The sequence below is a fragment of the Euleptes europaea genome, chromosome 5, assembly GCF_029931775.1.
Source record: "Euleptes europaea isolate rEulEur1 chromosome 5, rEulEur1.hap1, whole genome shotgun sequence".
Lineage (NCBI taxonomy): Eukaryota > Metazoa > Chordata > Lepidosauria > Squamata > Sphaerodactylidae > Euleptes > Euleptes europaea.
Window position 1 is genome coordinate 65,069,869 of NC_079316.1, and position 16,811 is coordinate 65,086,679.

Below are 16,811 nucleotides of genomic sequence, written 5' to 3' on the forward strand. Positions count from 1 at the left end.
CTTTAAAAATGCTGAATATTCTGGGAAGGGGTCTGTTATATTACTGAAGGTTAGTCCTTTTATAATACATATAGCTGTGTTCCTGGCAGCAACAAGCAAACCCTGACCTTGTCTGTTTTGTCACTCTTGGGTACAGAACAGGGCCACAACAGAAGTGGAGACAGGACACTTATAAAAGCAACACATGGTGTAAAGGTGGATGCAGATAATTTTTCTCTCCCTCTTCCATAATGAAGAGGCATCCAATGAAGTTCTTGTGAAGTAGAGTCAGGACAGACAAAAGGAAGGACTTCACACATCACAAAACGAAGGCGTGGAATTCATTATTACAAATGTAGCAATAGCTGTGATCTTTGAAGGCTTTAAAAGGGGTTTAGACAAAGTCTTGAAAGAGAGGTCCATCATTAGCCACTGGCCAAAGACCACTATAACATACAGACAGATCTAAGCATAGTTTCTCCTGAGTATTTGTTTCCACCTGTCAGAATTTTGGTCTTTCAGTACAAAGGTAAGGGGATAGCTGAAAACCCACTGGCACAACTTTTTGATTTTAAACAGATTCCATGTTCAGAAGACAGCGTTGCTGTGGGGTAACAACAGGACTCTGTACCCTACTTGTGGGCGATCCACTTGCCGGCTACTGTGGGAAGCAAGATATTGAATGAGATGGACTTTTGTTTTCTTATATAGTTATGCTTCTTGTCATAAAGTAAGGTAGAGAAAAGGGGTGAAAGGCAAGGAATATAGGCAAGAGAAAGCTGCATGAGACAAATACGTCATCAGCCATGGAAACCCAAAGTCCACAAAACAGAATGCTGAAGTATAAATCAGGTCTTGCGTGAGGAGCATTTTATTCTAGAATCAAGGCTAGCTGAACACTCAGGCAGAAGCACTTTTAAAATTAAACATCATTTGATTGCTATCCAGACATGGCCAATAAACAAGGAAAAGCTACATGATTGTAGCTTCCTGGCTGCAAAATAATATGAAATATGTGAAATGTGATCTCATGAATAAGAACAAGGGGGTGGGGAAATTAAATGAGTTTAAATATATAAGCCATAGGCTATAAAGTATTAGATAGGTGCCCTTGCAGTATTAAGCTCCTTTTCTGCTGCACATAAATTTAGAGAATCAGGCAGGTATTGACAAAATCAGAATTTGTCACATCTCTTCTCCCTAATTACACTGGTGACAGCAGAAGACAAAGAATATACATGAGATGGGAGCAAGGTGTTAAATCATAATAACATGTGTTCTCACTTATGCCCCTTTCCTATATGTGATATGGGGGGAAAATCCCACTAATTAAGGTTACTTTGTCAGACTGATTGGTAATTACTAGAGCAAACCTCCTAACCTTATAGCCTCAACAGTAAAAGGTCAAAAATAATGGTGTTGTCCTTTGGAGATTAATGATGCCTAGATCAGAAAGGCAAAATAAAACATGGCAACTTACATTTTGAAGTTTCTCTCCCTGCTCTATATAATGCTTCTTAAACAGGAATGCTTATATCCAGATTCCATTCACCAAATATGCTGCTCGGCATTTAATCTCTCTGTATCCACTAGCCAATGCTGATTTCGGCAAAGTGTCATTGAAGTCAAAGGAGATAAGAGCACCATAGCTGCCTTTCTGCTTTAGAGGTCAATGGGAAAGTTTCTTTGGATGCATCATTCAAAAATATTAGATATGGTTACATGATAGATTAGTAGGGGAGCTGATCCCCCGCCCCCAGATACTTTAAGGAGTTCGTTGATATTCTGTTGAAGAAAAGGGCTGGCATGCTGAACATTTCCAAGGCAATGCCTGGCTAGTTCAAAGAATTTTCCATATAATATGGTCTGTACTTTTTGTTGATCCATCAAGAAATAAGCATTTGCTTTGAAAAACTAGTGACATATAGAAGACCTATTAGCACTCCATCAGATTAACAACGTAGTTTAAATTCCCTTGTGTGTCATATGTGTGTGTTTTTAATAATATTGGTTTATTCAGCCTTCCATTAATAATGTGGATTTCTGCCAAAAGAATACACATTTAAATCCACAGATCCTGTTCTGGTAAATTAAGATATTAATGAATTACCACGCTTCAGATTTTTATTCTAGAAAATGATTATTTTATAGCTTATGTAAAAACAAGCAAGATGTTCACCACTCTGATTTGTGAACTAGGTTGAAGAAAGCATTAAAGTCGATAGAGCTTAATACAAAGGCAGTCTGGAGTGTGCGAGACTCAGCTTCAAATCTCTACTCAGCCATGCAGCTGACTGACAGTGCCATCCTAAAAAGAGTTATCCCATTCTAAGTCCAATCCAATCCAATCAACCTTTATTGGCATATACCCAGAAACATAACATTAGTAGTGCACAAAATTCTCCATCCATTCATTTTCAGTTTAAATACAGTTTAAACTTCTGTCCTAGTTCTGACAACTTCCATCAGAAATTACGTCACCTTTAAAGTGACTTCAGGAATAGTATCATTCAACAAAAACTGGCATACAGAAGATTCTTGGCTAGATTTCATTTTATCAATCAAGGGTAGAATTATTTTGTTATGGGGGCCCTCGTGCAGATGACAATTTATGATTATGCTGTAGCGTGTCGTATTGACTCAAGCCACATACACATATTCTTTTCTTGAAGGGCATATTTTTAAATCTACCATTTAGTACCTCCGAAGGAAGGGCATTAAGCCTGGTGAGCATAAATGCCCTCCATTGAAGGAGTTCTTCAAGGGTAACAAAGTACTGCTGTAACCCTTCTAAGTCCATTGAAGTCAGTGGGCTTAGAGTGTGAAAACTCTGCTTGGGATTGCACCGTAAATGATCTTGTACCACTCGCACATTCGGCATGAATGTTTCTCTCATAGGGTTGTTGTGAGGGTAAAACAGATGAAATAAGAAGCCTGCTCTGATGAAAAAGAGAAAAATAATGTTATACAGCACTGAAATTTGAACTGTTATATAAAGTCCTGTTACGGTCAGCCACGAATAACCTCTGCTCAGTATTTTGCAGAGAATCACAAGCTTCCCCGAACATTGCTTAAGTATGAAATACTGAAGTAGTATCACTTAGATTTCATAACAGCGTGATCCATACTGAATCCTAAATTTGGAAGGCAATACCACTAATTTCAGTGGTACTCCGTTTCAAGAACATAGCTTGGTAACAATTATAACAATTCCATCCTAAACCCAGTTTCTTGGAAGCAACTTCTACCATTACTACTACTGTGACACTATTAAACCAAAGGAGTACAATGGGCAAATTTAATTTCAGTCCAATACTCTGACTTAACCAGATTGGTAACATGGTACATTTCTCTTTTAAAGGAATAGAATATTGAATACAATATACAATTGGTGGGAATCTGAAGAGCTGTGAGAAGATGGAGAATTACATCTTGTGCTGATCCACAAATGCTTACACAGGAGTTCTCAGGAATGATTTCTTAGGAAGATTCTATAGCATGTCATGCTTCTCTTAGTGCAAGGTACTGTGCAATCTTTTGCACATGCAGAAAACTATTTCTGCATTTAGTTTTGCTTTTCTTATGCAGTGTCCTAATGGAAAGGATAAAACCATCTGTGGAAGACATTTTCCATGTAGGGAAGAGTACCTCTGGATTCAATCCCTTGAGCTTAACACCTCATTCATTAACCCAGTGGGAAGTGTACCGATTCCTAATGCCCTTTGACCATCATGCCTGTTGCCACATTACAGTTAATTAGTAACTGGTAAACATAGCTAGTAAAGGTTGTCCTACCATATTTCACCTGGCCTGATCTTCTTATAAAAAGCACTACATTCAGCACTGGATGATTTTTCAGTTGTCATTTAATTCAATGGGTTAACACAAAAAACAAGTACAAAATCACGATTCGAAGCAAAAAACAGTGGCCCGTCTTTGGTCTTCTGGAACCTTAGAAAAGTAGTATTATCAGACTTGCCAGCCTGGGCTGCATTATGCTTTGAGACAGCCCCGGCATTTTGCCTGTGCTGAACCTGGCGCAACTTGGTAGTGATTCCAGGTGCCATTTCCATACAGTAGTATACAAAACATAAGAAATATGGAAGAATTAACATTCTGGGAGCTGTAGCCATATAGACTTCAGACATAATGGAAGGGAGGCCCTCTCTGATTGCTGAATGTTTGATCAAATATTGTGGTCTTAAGCCCAAAGATGACAGAAAGATAGATCTTCTCTCTCTCTCTCTCTCTCTCCCTCTCTCTCTCTCTCTCTCTCTCTCTCTCTCTCTCTCTCTCTCTCTCCCTCTCTCTCTCTCTCTCTCCCTCTCTCTCTCTCTCTCTCCCCCCCTCCCCCCCCAATAACTGTTATTGGCTCTCCTCCCTGGCTGTTGTTATTATATATGTTTTATTACATTGTTTAAACATTTTATACACTAATATTTTAAATGCTGTTTTAATGTCTAGGGGCGAAATCGCATGGTCGCTTTAGACTCCTTTATTCCCTGTTTCAGCCAGGATTCAGCCAAGATCGAACACACATTCGGCGAAACACATACGTTTGATCCTGGCTGAATCCTGGCTGAAACAGGGAATAAAGGAGGCTAAAGCAACCATACGTTTTCACACCAAGGGCGATGTTTTGATGTTTTAATGTTGAAACGTTTTGATGTTTGCCACCATGGGGATGCGGTTTGGGTGGAAAGGTGGCACAGAATTTTTTTAAATAAATACATACATACATAGCTACTCACTTTGGACACATGCCTATCTCCAGTTCTGACTTTGTGTATTGACTGAAGACAAGAAGTAAAACAAGCCTAATTCTATGTATGTCTGTACCCTACTCGTGTTGTTTGGCTCAGTGGTGCTGTTTAACTGCCATTTTCAAGTATTTATTTTATTTTCCATTGTTGAGAGATTGGCACAACAGAAAAAATAACAAACGGATGCTCTTAATGTTTCTCAGCTGTAACCAGTTACTCCCCCTTTGCTTTCCATGGAGATGTGTTGAAACCTGTTAAATGTTATGTACCAGTTATTCCAAAATGAGACAGATTTGTATGATATGCAAACAATGATGCTGAGGGTCAGGAAATGAAAAATCTTGCCACTGAGGAAGACGACGGAACTCTGGTTATACAGCCTTGGGAGAGTATGCAGGAACATATGAACAGAGACATGAAGTTATTCTAAAAACACATACAGACTCTTTCAGGAAAAAAAAACATGATGGAACAAGATTTCCAGAGGTTTCAGTTCCTACGCACGTGGTGCAAACACATTAAATCTTGCTGATCGTGATGGGATTTATTTGAGGACACATACTGAGAGCTGGGCTATAAATTTGGTACATACAATTTCAAAGTATTGGGGGTAAAAACAGAACTGGGGTTCCAAACATCTTTAATATCAGGCAATTACTTCATTGGCTCATCTGTAACAGCCATTCCATGCGGTCCACTATGGCTTTTCAGGTGAATGGGTCTTTTTGCATTCCTGCAACTTCATCTTTTTGTGTTATCTATCATATGTTTACATGATATTTCATTAACAGTTTTTCATTTAATTAACCGATGTTTTATGTGTACACAGAATATTACAATACCTATATAATGCAGATTGTGCTTCATAGATGTCTCTAGTTGCCCTATCTGCTCTAGTCAACTCATTTGTATTCAAACACTCAATGTGCTGCAGTTGCTAAAGGTCTACTATCACCCCATGTTCCTCTTCAGTAAATAAACAATAAAAGATAAGGGTAAAACATCTATTGCTAAATCCTGAGAACAAAACAAGATTCTATAATATTTTTGTATTTTGACAAATTCTTTAGGATGTCTTCATTCCTCCCTTGCAAACCTTCTCAGTGCATCAAACAGGAATTAAAAAGAATGATAAGCTTATGTGATTAAGACCACCTTAACTGCTAATGAGAATTGGCTTTCAATGAAAAAAATGATTGTAGGTTCCTTAGAGAGCCAGCGTGGTGTAGTGGTTAAGAGCGGTGGTTTGGAGTGGTGGACTCTGATCTGGAGAACTGGGTTTGATTCCCCACTCCTCCACATGAGTGGCGGAGGCTAATCTGGTGAACTGGATTTGTTTCCCCACTCCTACAAATGAAGCCAGATAGGTGACCTTGGGCTAGTCACACTCTCTGCCCCACCTACCTCACAGGGTGTCTGTTGTGGGGAGGGGAAGGGAAGGTGGTTGTAAGACGGTTTGATTCTTCTTTAAGTGGCAGAGATAGTCGGCATATAAAAACCAACTCCTCCTCCTCCTCCTCCTCTTCCTCTTCTTCTTCTTCCTCTTCTTCTTCTTCTTCTTCTTCTTCTTCTTCCTCCTCCTCCTCCTCCTCCTCTTCTTCTTCTTCTTCTTCTTCTTCTTCTTCTTCTTCTTCTTCTTCTTCTTCTTCTTCTTCTTCTTTTAAATGGTGCATTATGAATTTTATCTTATCCATTACATTGTCTCATCCTCATGGGATTTAAAAACAACCCTGACACAGCTACTACATATAACCCCAAATCATTCATTTGAATTATTATTTCCCCCATAATGGAAAAAAATGTAAGCTGTTCAGCCAAACACCTGTGACTCTGAATACTGGGGCACCTTTTATTAGCTACAGAAAAAAATGGTTATAGCACAAACATTTATTCTTTTGTAACCTGGCACACAAAACAGTTGTAAATCAGTGTTCTGGGCCAGTAAGTACCAATCGGATTACTTATTAAATGCTTCCCTGAGATTCTACATCTATGAACATATCCTTTGGGACAAGGTAGAGAAAGTAAAATCATTAGCAAGTGACTTTCTTTTGAATCTATGAAACTGTGGCACTGTCTAACAGATTTATTGAGGCACATGCTCTCATGATACAGAGCCAACTTGGTCAGCTCTGATGAAGATGCCTCAAGTCTCTTTGTTGGAATAACCCTTGGAATTTCTGCAGTTATTTATTTATTTATTTGGTAAATGCCTAGCAAAGGCTGAGTCAGGACTAGATAGCGATTTTGGGAATCAGTAGAAAGTGGACTGCCAAAAAAACAAATCAGTGGGTTATAGATCAAGTCAGGCCTGAACTGACCCTAGAAGCTAAAATGACTAAACTGAGGCTATCGTATTTTGGTCACATCATGAGACGACAAGAGTCACTGGAAAAGACAGTCATGCTAGGAAAAGTTGAGGGCAGCAGGAGAAGAGGAAGACCCAACAAGAGATGGATTGACTCAATAAAGGAAGCCACAGCCTTCAATTTGCAAGATCTGAGCAAGGCTGTCAAAGACAGGACATTTTGGAGGACTTTCATTCATAGGGTCACCATGAGTTGGAAGCGACTTGTTGGAACTTAACACACACACACACACACACACACAGAGAGAGAAAGAAATCTAAACCCAACAAACAACCTTCACTTATATAAGGCTCACTGAGACCAAGTCATATTTTCTGCAATAGATGATGTCACCTTCCAGTCTTAGGGTTGGATCCAGTGGCAATTGCCACTGACAGAAAGAAACTATTTTCATTAGCAGAATGGGACTTTTTCATCTCGCCCATCCTGCTACAGCCTGAAATGCTCTTTCTGGAGGGGACAGGGTCCCAGGAACAGCCTGAGGGATGAGACATAGGTCTAGAGTGGAGTGGGCAATCAGCAAGAATAGGTCCTTTTCTATTAGCGGAAACCACTGGATCCAACTCACAGATGCAACTTTATCTTTGGTTCAAGTTAGTACAGTTACTCAAAAACTACTTGTTAGGCATGCTGAAAACTTGATGTGACCATGATCACCAGGTCGTTTCACCTTGATTGAATGTCTTCGATTACATGTCAGGTGAGTTCTTGCTTTCATTGCCTCAGAGATTTTTTTTTTGAAATTCATTTTGAGCACTGTGTCAGAAAGTATTGAGCTTGCACAGTAGCTGCTCGAGCATGGCTAGGTCAGGCCTTGGTAAGAAGTAACAACTAACAATTTGGAGTACATTTTCTCAGTTACTTGAGAAGTGGCATGTATCTTCCAGAGTCATGTTTGTATCATTAAGGTGACCTATCTGGTAATCACAGAATGATTTGCAGTTCATCCTTTCTTTGCATCTGCACACATGGAGTCCTTCTTTAAATGATCAACATTGGATATATTGCATTCCCAGCTTTCTGCACATGGGGCAACCAGTGGAAATGGTTTATAAAGGGATTGCAAGAACTGATTGCATGACTAACTAGGTTCATGGGCAGAAAGAGTAAACACACAGAGAAATCTAAATAGTAAGTCTCAGTTGAAAAATCTGAAACTGTTTCCCCTTTTTATCTACATCTCTTTAAGCAATTGAAGACAACAGCAGCAGATGGGCTAGGAGCAGTCGCAAGACAGCAACTGGGAGAAAGCAGCCTACTGATACAAATAGTCACTACTGCAGATGCATTTGAACAGAATGACAAATGACTGGCTTCCTGACAGCAACCAGTGAGCAGCAAGTAATCAAGCCTAAGTAATGCCAGTGCAGCCTTATAGTCGGTCTTGAGGAAAATATATAGGTCACTTATTGGAGTTTTACCTGAGGTTCATTGCTTGTTGGACCCACACTTTCTTCTTGCGAAGCTATGTACCAGCAGTTGCCAAACTCAAAACAAGAAGCTTTTGAGTCCCCGCTCCTTGAAATGTCACTTTGTAATTAGCTGTAGTGCTTTCTTTGAGAGAGAAGTCCCCCCCCCCCCGCGGAAACCCAAGTGCCGAGTCAAAAAGCATTTTAAAAAACAAAAACAAAATGGAGCTCCCTAAAAGGAATGGGGGGGGGGTGAGAAACCCAAGCCTTGTTTCTAAATGCCTTCCTTTTGCTCAGAAAGAACTCCGTCAAAGCAGGAAGCATTTGAATCCCCACCTCTTGACACAGTACTTTGTAATTGGCTGTAGTACTTTCTGTGAGAGAAACCAAGCTTCCATGTCCTGCGCTTTGCACGCATGCAGATTTCACCTGCACTGAGCTCAGGGGAGATGGAAGAATTGGGTTAATAGAGGAATGGGAAGTCCCAGGATTTGTGAGGGCTGGCAGTGAGGTCATCTCTAATGGATGGAAAACTCATGCTTAACTCCAAGGAACAACCAAGACAGACCAGGGGTGAATGTGCATGAAAGTATCCATGCATAACCGACCATAGAGAAAATGAACCTGTGTAAAAAAAAAAAAAGGCTTTAGTATAGATGTAGTGAAAGACACTACCTGACAGCAGACTAGGGAAACTATGAAGCTTTGCCAGATGAGGAAACTGAGCCAGAACCTGCACACGTTTGTCTACCAAGCCCAAGCAATGCTTTTCTCCAGGTATAGCACCTGGATTTTTAGTTCAATAGTCCCAGATAGACACATTAGTGTTACTGATTGGGAAGAAGACACATGACGGTTGAATTTCTCTATACTGCTTAAATTTGGTCATTCTATGAAACCACTTGAATAACCAGACTTATTCTGCATACAGTTGTATAGTGTGAAATCTTAGTTAATTAAACTCGATGGAAATGTAGCCACCATAGACTAATTCAGTCTACCAAGGCTGCTGGAAAGAATTGTGTGGTTTGAATTAATTTGCATTTTAAAATAACTTCTACCAAATCACAGTAAAACAGATTTATGGGCTGACAAGTACAGTAAGCGCCATCAAACAGTAAAACTTCTGTTTGATAACGACAGCCCATTTCTTTAAAGTGTTTTCTGGGATCTAGATATTGTTTCCCTGTTTGAGCATATCTACAAAGATTAATTCTGTAGACAAGACCTTGTTCTGCTTGATGCTGAATGGCAGCTTATTAGGAAGAATTTGCCAAGAGCTTTCAAAGCTTATTAAAGTTGCTGGGAGTTCAGGTGCTCAGTAACCTTCAAAAGTGATTGGCTTCTTGCATGGCCAAATCCTAAAACAAGGTATCCAGTTACAGGCGAAAATAAATGTAGGTCTTTGAAACATCTAAAAATGCTGCTGGGAAACTCATCAGTGCTGGTTAACCAGGTGGCAGTTGTATGTTTCATCTCCAGGTGACAGATGGCTATCCTGTCCAGAGGTTAGGTGAGTTAAAAGGTTTCAGTAGCATCTGAATATCAGTCATTATGGCAGAGGTCAGTGCAGTGAAAGAAAAGGATAGGAGCTTTTCATGCTGATGTCTTTATGCTTTAGTTTTCTGTGGGTGGTTTTGCTTTGGGTTTTGCCAAATGAATGCAGTCTAGAAGAAAGAAACCCACCTAAAGACTGATTCACACATGCATTATATCACTCAATATGTCATCACTTACTGAGTGACATCAGGTGATGTAAAAGATCTGTCAGTAGTGTTAGATCTGTGATGGCTGTTTCACACATAAGAGGTATCATTGAATGTTTATAACATTTTTATCTTGCCTTTCATCCAAGGTGCTTTAGATAGCATGGTTTGCTCTCCTCCTCTACTTTATCCTCACAGCAACAACTATGTGAGGTAGGCTAAGCTCAGGGACAGAAGCTGAGCCAAGGTCATCCAATGAGCTTCACGGAAGAGTAGAAGAGTGGGTAACTCTGGTCCCAATCCGACAATCTTAATTACAATGCCATCCTGGCTCAAATTGCAATCATCAAGTGATGACCTTATACATATAAATTCATCACTTCATGACTGCAATTTGAGTCTTCATGACAGCATTTAGAAGGGAACAAGTGCAGACCCTCAAGAAACTTGTAGGGAAATTCTGTCAGTTGTCCCTACTTTCTGCTCCAGTTTCTGGCTCCCCTCCCATTCTCCTGCTCCCTCCACCTCCCACCTCTTTCCTTCCATATCACCCTACTGTCCCTTACTTCCAACACTGGTCACCAGTTCCACCTTAGCTACTGCTGCATTTCTCCTTGTCTCCTGAGTCCTGACTGCCATCTTTTTCCTTCTCCCCTCCCCCTCTTCATTGCTGCTTTCCTCACACATTTTTAATGCAGTGTTTTAAAAAATCCTATTCACCTCCCCCACCAAGGTTTTTTATTTTTCAGATGACCTGAGGATTACACTGAGTTTGTAGAAAATTCTCACTTCTCTCTACAAGGCCCCATTGTGTAGATTTTTTGATCCTCATACGGGGGCCATGTTCAGAAATAGTTATACAAATATCTATGGGTTACTGTATAATAATGAAGACTGCTGGAGCAAGGTTGTGCCAAGACCAATGCTACTTAGCTGTGTGGATAATGTCAGTTCAATACCTGCTCAGTCAGGAAGCTTCTTTGGGTGGTCTCAGACATTGCCTGTTCTGATGTCAGCTAATTTTCTTGCATTTCTTGTATATACTTCCCTTCTCAAAAGTCTGTAGGTCATGTAACTGCATCCTTATTCAAAGCAATAACATAGATGTAGCACGCCAGAAAAAGGAACCAGTAAAAGAAAACTTCAGACAAGATCATGCAAAATTCAAATAACTTCTTTTCTCTCCCCTTCCCCAAAGAAATTGCTAGAAGAAATGAGTAAGGGGTCTTTGGTGGATTGCTTACTGGAAGCATTTGTACACACTTAGCTATTTAAATATAATAAAGAAAGCAGATGGGACAATGGCTGAAAGAGAGATTTCTCAAAACCTTTGCCCAAGATATTGTCAAAGGCTTTCACGGTCAGAGTTCATTGGTTCTTGTGGGTTATCAGGGCTGTGTAACCGTGCTCTTGGTATTTTCTTTCCTGATGTTTCGCCAGCAGCTGTCGCAGGCATCTTCAGAGGAGTAACACTGAAGGACAGTGTTTGTTATCTTTGCCCAAGATAATCACAGAAAATGTTCTTACTTTAATGAGATATTAACTTTTATACAAAAAAGGAAGTGCTAATCACCTAAATCACTAGGCAAGTAAGACATGATTTTCATGGCCTCTGCTGCCAGATTATGGAATATTGTACCACGATCCAACTAGCTCACATTCCTCTTGCTTTTTGAGAAGCTGGTGGCCCGTTTATTCTGAGAAAACATTGACTTGAGGTAAACCATTGTTTACATTGATTTTATTACTGCTGGCTTGGATGTTTCATTACTAACAGTTTTGATTTACTTCATATTGTGATTTTTATTGTTTTACCTGTTCATAGTTGGACCTCTTGATATCTTTATTGTCTTACTGGCATTGCTAAATGACTGTAACACACCTTGGCTGCCTCTCTGGAGGCAAAAGGCAGGTACTCATTGCCATAATAGTAATAATAATCAGTGGCATGTCACCAAATGAGGTATGAGTTGTATCTGTTCATCAGATTATTTTCAGTTACATATTGTGCATCAATGAGTTTGTGAGGACATGAGATTTATATAGAATGTTTAGATTTATATAGAAAAAACAGGCTATATGAAAATGTTAACATCCCAGTCCTAAGTGCATTTATTTTGAAATCATTGCAAGTTCAGTGAAACCTAATTCCAAATAAGCATGGTTAGGGTCACAGCCTAGAGCATTATAATGAGTGAAGATTTATGGGCGAGGAAAGTATTGACAAAAACTTACTGAACTGTACATAGTACCTATGAAATGATGGGGTTCATTGAGATAATTAATCATTTAGCATATGGCTGGTTGCATGTCAGGTTCTGACTCAGAAGTAATAAACAAAACAAATCAGGAATTTCTCTTTTAAAAGAGGCCCTAAGCAGAGTCACACCCTTCTGAGACCACTGACTTCAGTGGACAGACAGGTATAACTCTGTTTAGAATTGCACTGTTAAACATCTAAATTGTCTTTCAACTAACACAATCCTTAAAATGGATGATGGCAGCCATACAAAATATTTTAAAGGAACAACAACTATAAAAATTAGGGCTGTCGTTTGATTAAAGAAATCTTATTGTCGAAGGCTTTCACGGTCAGAGTTCATTGGTTCTTGTTGGTTATCCAGGCTGTGTGACCATGGTCTTGGTATTTTCTTTCCTGACGTTTTGCCTGCCACAGCTGCTGGCGAAACGTCAGGAAAGAAAATACCAAGACCACGGTCACACAGCCCGGATAACCTACAAGAACTAAAGAAATCTTAGTTGATTAATTGTATGTATTTGATTTATCACTGAATTAATTGATTACATTTTCAGATGAACAAAACAATAAATCGGAAAAAAAGAACAGTATTTGTTTTCAGATGACGCATGTGCAATTGCTATCTTGGAAGAGACGTTCTAACCTGTGTGGGAGAGAAGGATGAAATGTTTGTAGCAAATTGATGCCTGATATCCTTTGCTAAATTAAAATTAATTAGTAATTTGAAAATTCTCCCTTCTAATGAATCACAGATCTCCTTTGAGCCATTAAAAATCAAATCTAATTGATGAATTGGGTCAATATCAGCATAATACCAAATTCAAACAAAATAAAATAGCAAACATACAAAATAATGCAGAAAACCAACAGTCAAAAAAGAAGGAAAGAAAGAAAAAGCTTTTTTACTTATCCAGCTCCAAAGCTTTAGGGAACCAAAAAGGAAATGATTCAAATGTGATAAATGAAATATCTGATAATATTTCTTTGTAAACTGCTTTGAAATGTTCAAAGCACATTATGAATAATTCACATGATCTTATAATCCTTACAACTACTCAGTAAGGTAAGGGACAAACTCAATGGTATCTTTTTTAACATGTCAGGTCCAGTTCTGTGCATGGAATGCTTCATGTGCAGCTCCAAAATGAACCAGACAACTGCATCCTAGGGCCATTTTGACTTGAGAAAACTGCACGGGGGAAGGCAAGAGCCTCTCCTTCCCCTATGTCAGGGATCGGCAAACTCATTAGTCAAAAGAGCCAAATATCAACAGTACAACGATTGAGATTTCTTTTGAGAGCCAAATTTCTTAAACTTAAACTATATAGGTAGGTACACTGTTTATTAACTTAATAAATTTTAATTAAAGTTTTAAGTCTTAATTAAACTATAGGTACACTGAATAAAACTTGATATCATAGTTAATAGTGATCTTATTTATTGATAAAAATGAAATTGTAAGTCCCTGCCATTTCCCCCTCCCCATCCGGAGTCTTCATCTGGAGGCCTGGTCTACCGCCATAAAAGCCTATTGGTAGACCTGGCCTCCGGCTGAGTCCCATTGGGAGGCCAGGTCTACCCATTGGCTTTCTTGGCAGTAGACCTGGCCTCCAGAGGCCCATAGAAGCCAATTGGTAGACCTAGCCTCTGAAGGGGGATTTTCCCCTCCTCGGAGTCCAGGTCTACTGCCAAGAAAGCCAGTGGGTAGTCATGGCCTCCCAATGGGACTCAGCCGGAGGCCAGGTCTACCAAAGGAAGCCCGCCCCGCCCAACAGCTGATAGGCGGGGGGGGCAGGAACTGCCAAGCCGCCCGCCCAGCAATCGCACGGCTAGAGGGGAGGGGAGGCTTTAGCCTCCCAACCATTCAGGGCAAGGGAAAGGGGAACCCGGCCATTCTCCATGGTGGGGTGGGGGAGAGACAGCACGCCCGCTCGCCTGCTCTCTCTCTCTCTCTCTCTCTCTCTCTCTCTCTGTGTCTCTCTCTCTGTCTCTCTCAGGCGCGTGGCTCCGCAGCCCGGCTGCCGGCGCGAGCAGGCGCGAGAGCAGGGGCTCCGAACCAAGTCCGGAGAGCCTCACTCAATGGGCCAAAGAGCCGCATGCAGTTTGCAGTTTGCAGACTCCTGCCCTATGTCATAGTCCCAAGCCAAATTGGACTCCTGCCTACTTTTAAAATGATGTTCCCCACAACTGCTACAGGGAAAGTTAGTTGGGTCTGGGTTTCCTGTTAAACCCGGGTTCCCCCTGCGTTTGACTCATTATCCTGTTTTTCCTTCAGTAGAAACTAAGGATTAAGTCTTCTTTATGTCCTTCTAGGTACCCACATAATCTATCATGTATGGACAAAAGAATATTGTGTGTGTCTGTGTGTAAGTGCTGTCACATCACAGCCAACTTATGGCAACCCCAGGAAAAGGCTTTCAAGGCAAGTGACTAAGCAGAGGTGGTTTGCCATTGCCTTCCTCTGCAGAGACTTCCTTGGTTCCCTTCTAAGTACTGACCCTGCTTAGCTTCTGGGATCGGGCTATGCTAGGCTGCCTTCCCTCCTTAAAAGAATATTGCCTGGCGACAATTGCTACCAGTGAGTGATAATAGAGTTTGGCAGAAATCCAGAAACCAAAACAATCCTTTTTTATTTACCGTCTTTCTGTGAAAATTTATCACAGAATATATTCAGACTGAAAACAGGAGGGGAAAACTGCAGTGCACTGCGAATATACCTGCCCTTCTCGAAGGCTGGCAAGCGTCCTAAATCTACTGGTACCTGAAATTATGCCAACCTGTTCAGCACATCTAAATTTAAAACTAATCTCCTATCTACAATCAAAGCATCTGTAAAGCTGTTGCTTGCAATACGTCTTATTATTCTGCATTAACTATTGTTGTTGAAATTTGCATTTGCAAGGGCCCAATAGTATATTTATTTAATAGGAATTAGCCGTGCTATTTTAAGGCAACGAAAGGCAGCACGTAAGAACATAAATATAGTTATTAATTGCATTCCTTTTTCTGTAGTTTTTGAGACTTCATTATTTTTGCACAAATGCCAGGATTCGTGGGGGTTTTCTTTGTGGAAAAAAAAATTAGGTTTGTATGAAGGCTTGCCCATTCTCTCCAAAGCTGTGATGACATTCAGTTTGATTGCAAGTTATACCACATTAAAACAGATATTATTTCTGAGAGCAGTGGTTAAACCTGATACTCCTACATTTATTTACATTTGCAATGTCTTTGCCATGTGTATAGCGATACAGTGAATTACTAACTTGTGGAACGAATGAAAATAACGTATGTCTATGTTAAATGTCAGAGGAAATTGTAGTGCTGATTAATAAGTAAAGAATACATAATTGGAAGGGGGGAAAAGTTGCTCCTTTCAAAATTGCTGTGCATGTGTCTAAATTCTCACTCAGTCTTGCACAGAATGAACAGATTAAAATGAATGCAAGATGGGACATGTCAGGCATCAAGCTTGCTCTTTTTAACCAGAGTATTCATGTTTCAGAATAACAAGTTCTTAATATTTCACTTGCAATGGACGATGGATGTTTCCATCATTACCTGTTTATTACGATCTGGGATATGAAATAGATATGTTCTGTTTTGCCTCAAAACTATCATCAAAGTACATTAAATGACAGCTCAGATTACTAAAAAAAAAAAGATTCATAGGATGATTTTCAACTCAATCTTTGGGTTTCTTTTATTTCTGTTTTATGTCTATGGTCAGTTTTCATACATCTTCCAAGGAGTGGGTTCAGTGTAATGAGCAGCCCATGTCATACCCTGACTCTAAAATGACTTGACAGACACCCTCCAAATGAGGCCAGAGAGGAACAAAACACCTTGAAATGAAGGATACCGTGAGGATCAGAATACCTGCTATAAACAATGGAATGAAGTGACACTTTATGTACGGTTGTCAGCTTATCTATGAGAGAGGTTTATAAAAAGCCTGGGACTTTGTGGGAGGTAGGGTAGATACATGCTCTGTAGATGGCAGAAGTGTATTCTGCATGTGTGTTACCCAACAAGCACGTCTACCACAACAAGCATGATTCAGCTCTTGGAGGTGGTTCACAAGAGTTGGCAAGGCAATTAGGGTTGCTAACCTCTAGGTAGTAGCTGGAGATCTCCTGCTATTACAAATGATCACCAGCTGCTAGAGATCAGTTAACCTGGAGAAAATGGTCGCTTTGGCAATTGGACTCTATGGCATTGAAGTCTCTCCCCTCTCCAAACCCCACCCTCTTCAGGCTCTGCCCCCAAAATCTCCAGGTATTTCCCAACCTGGAGCTAGCAACCCTAGTTGGCATCACTTCATAATG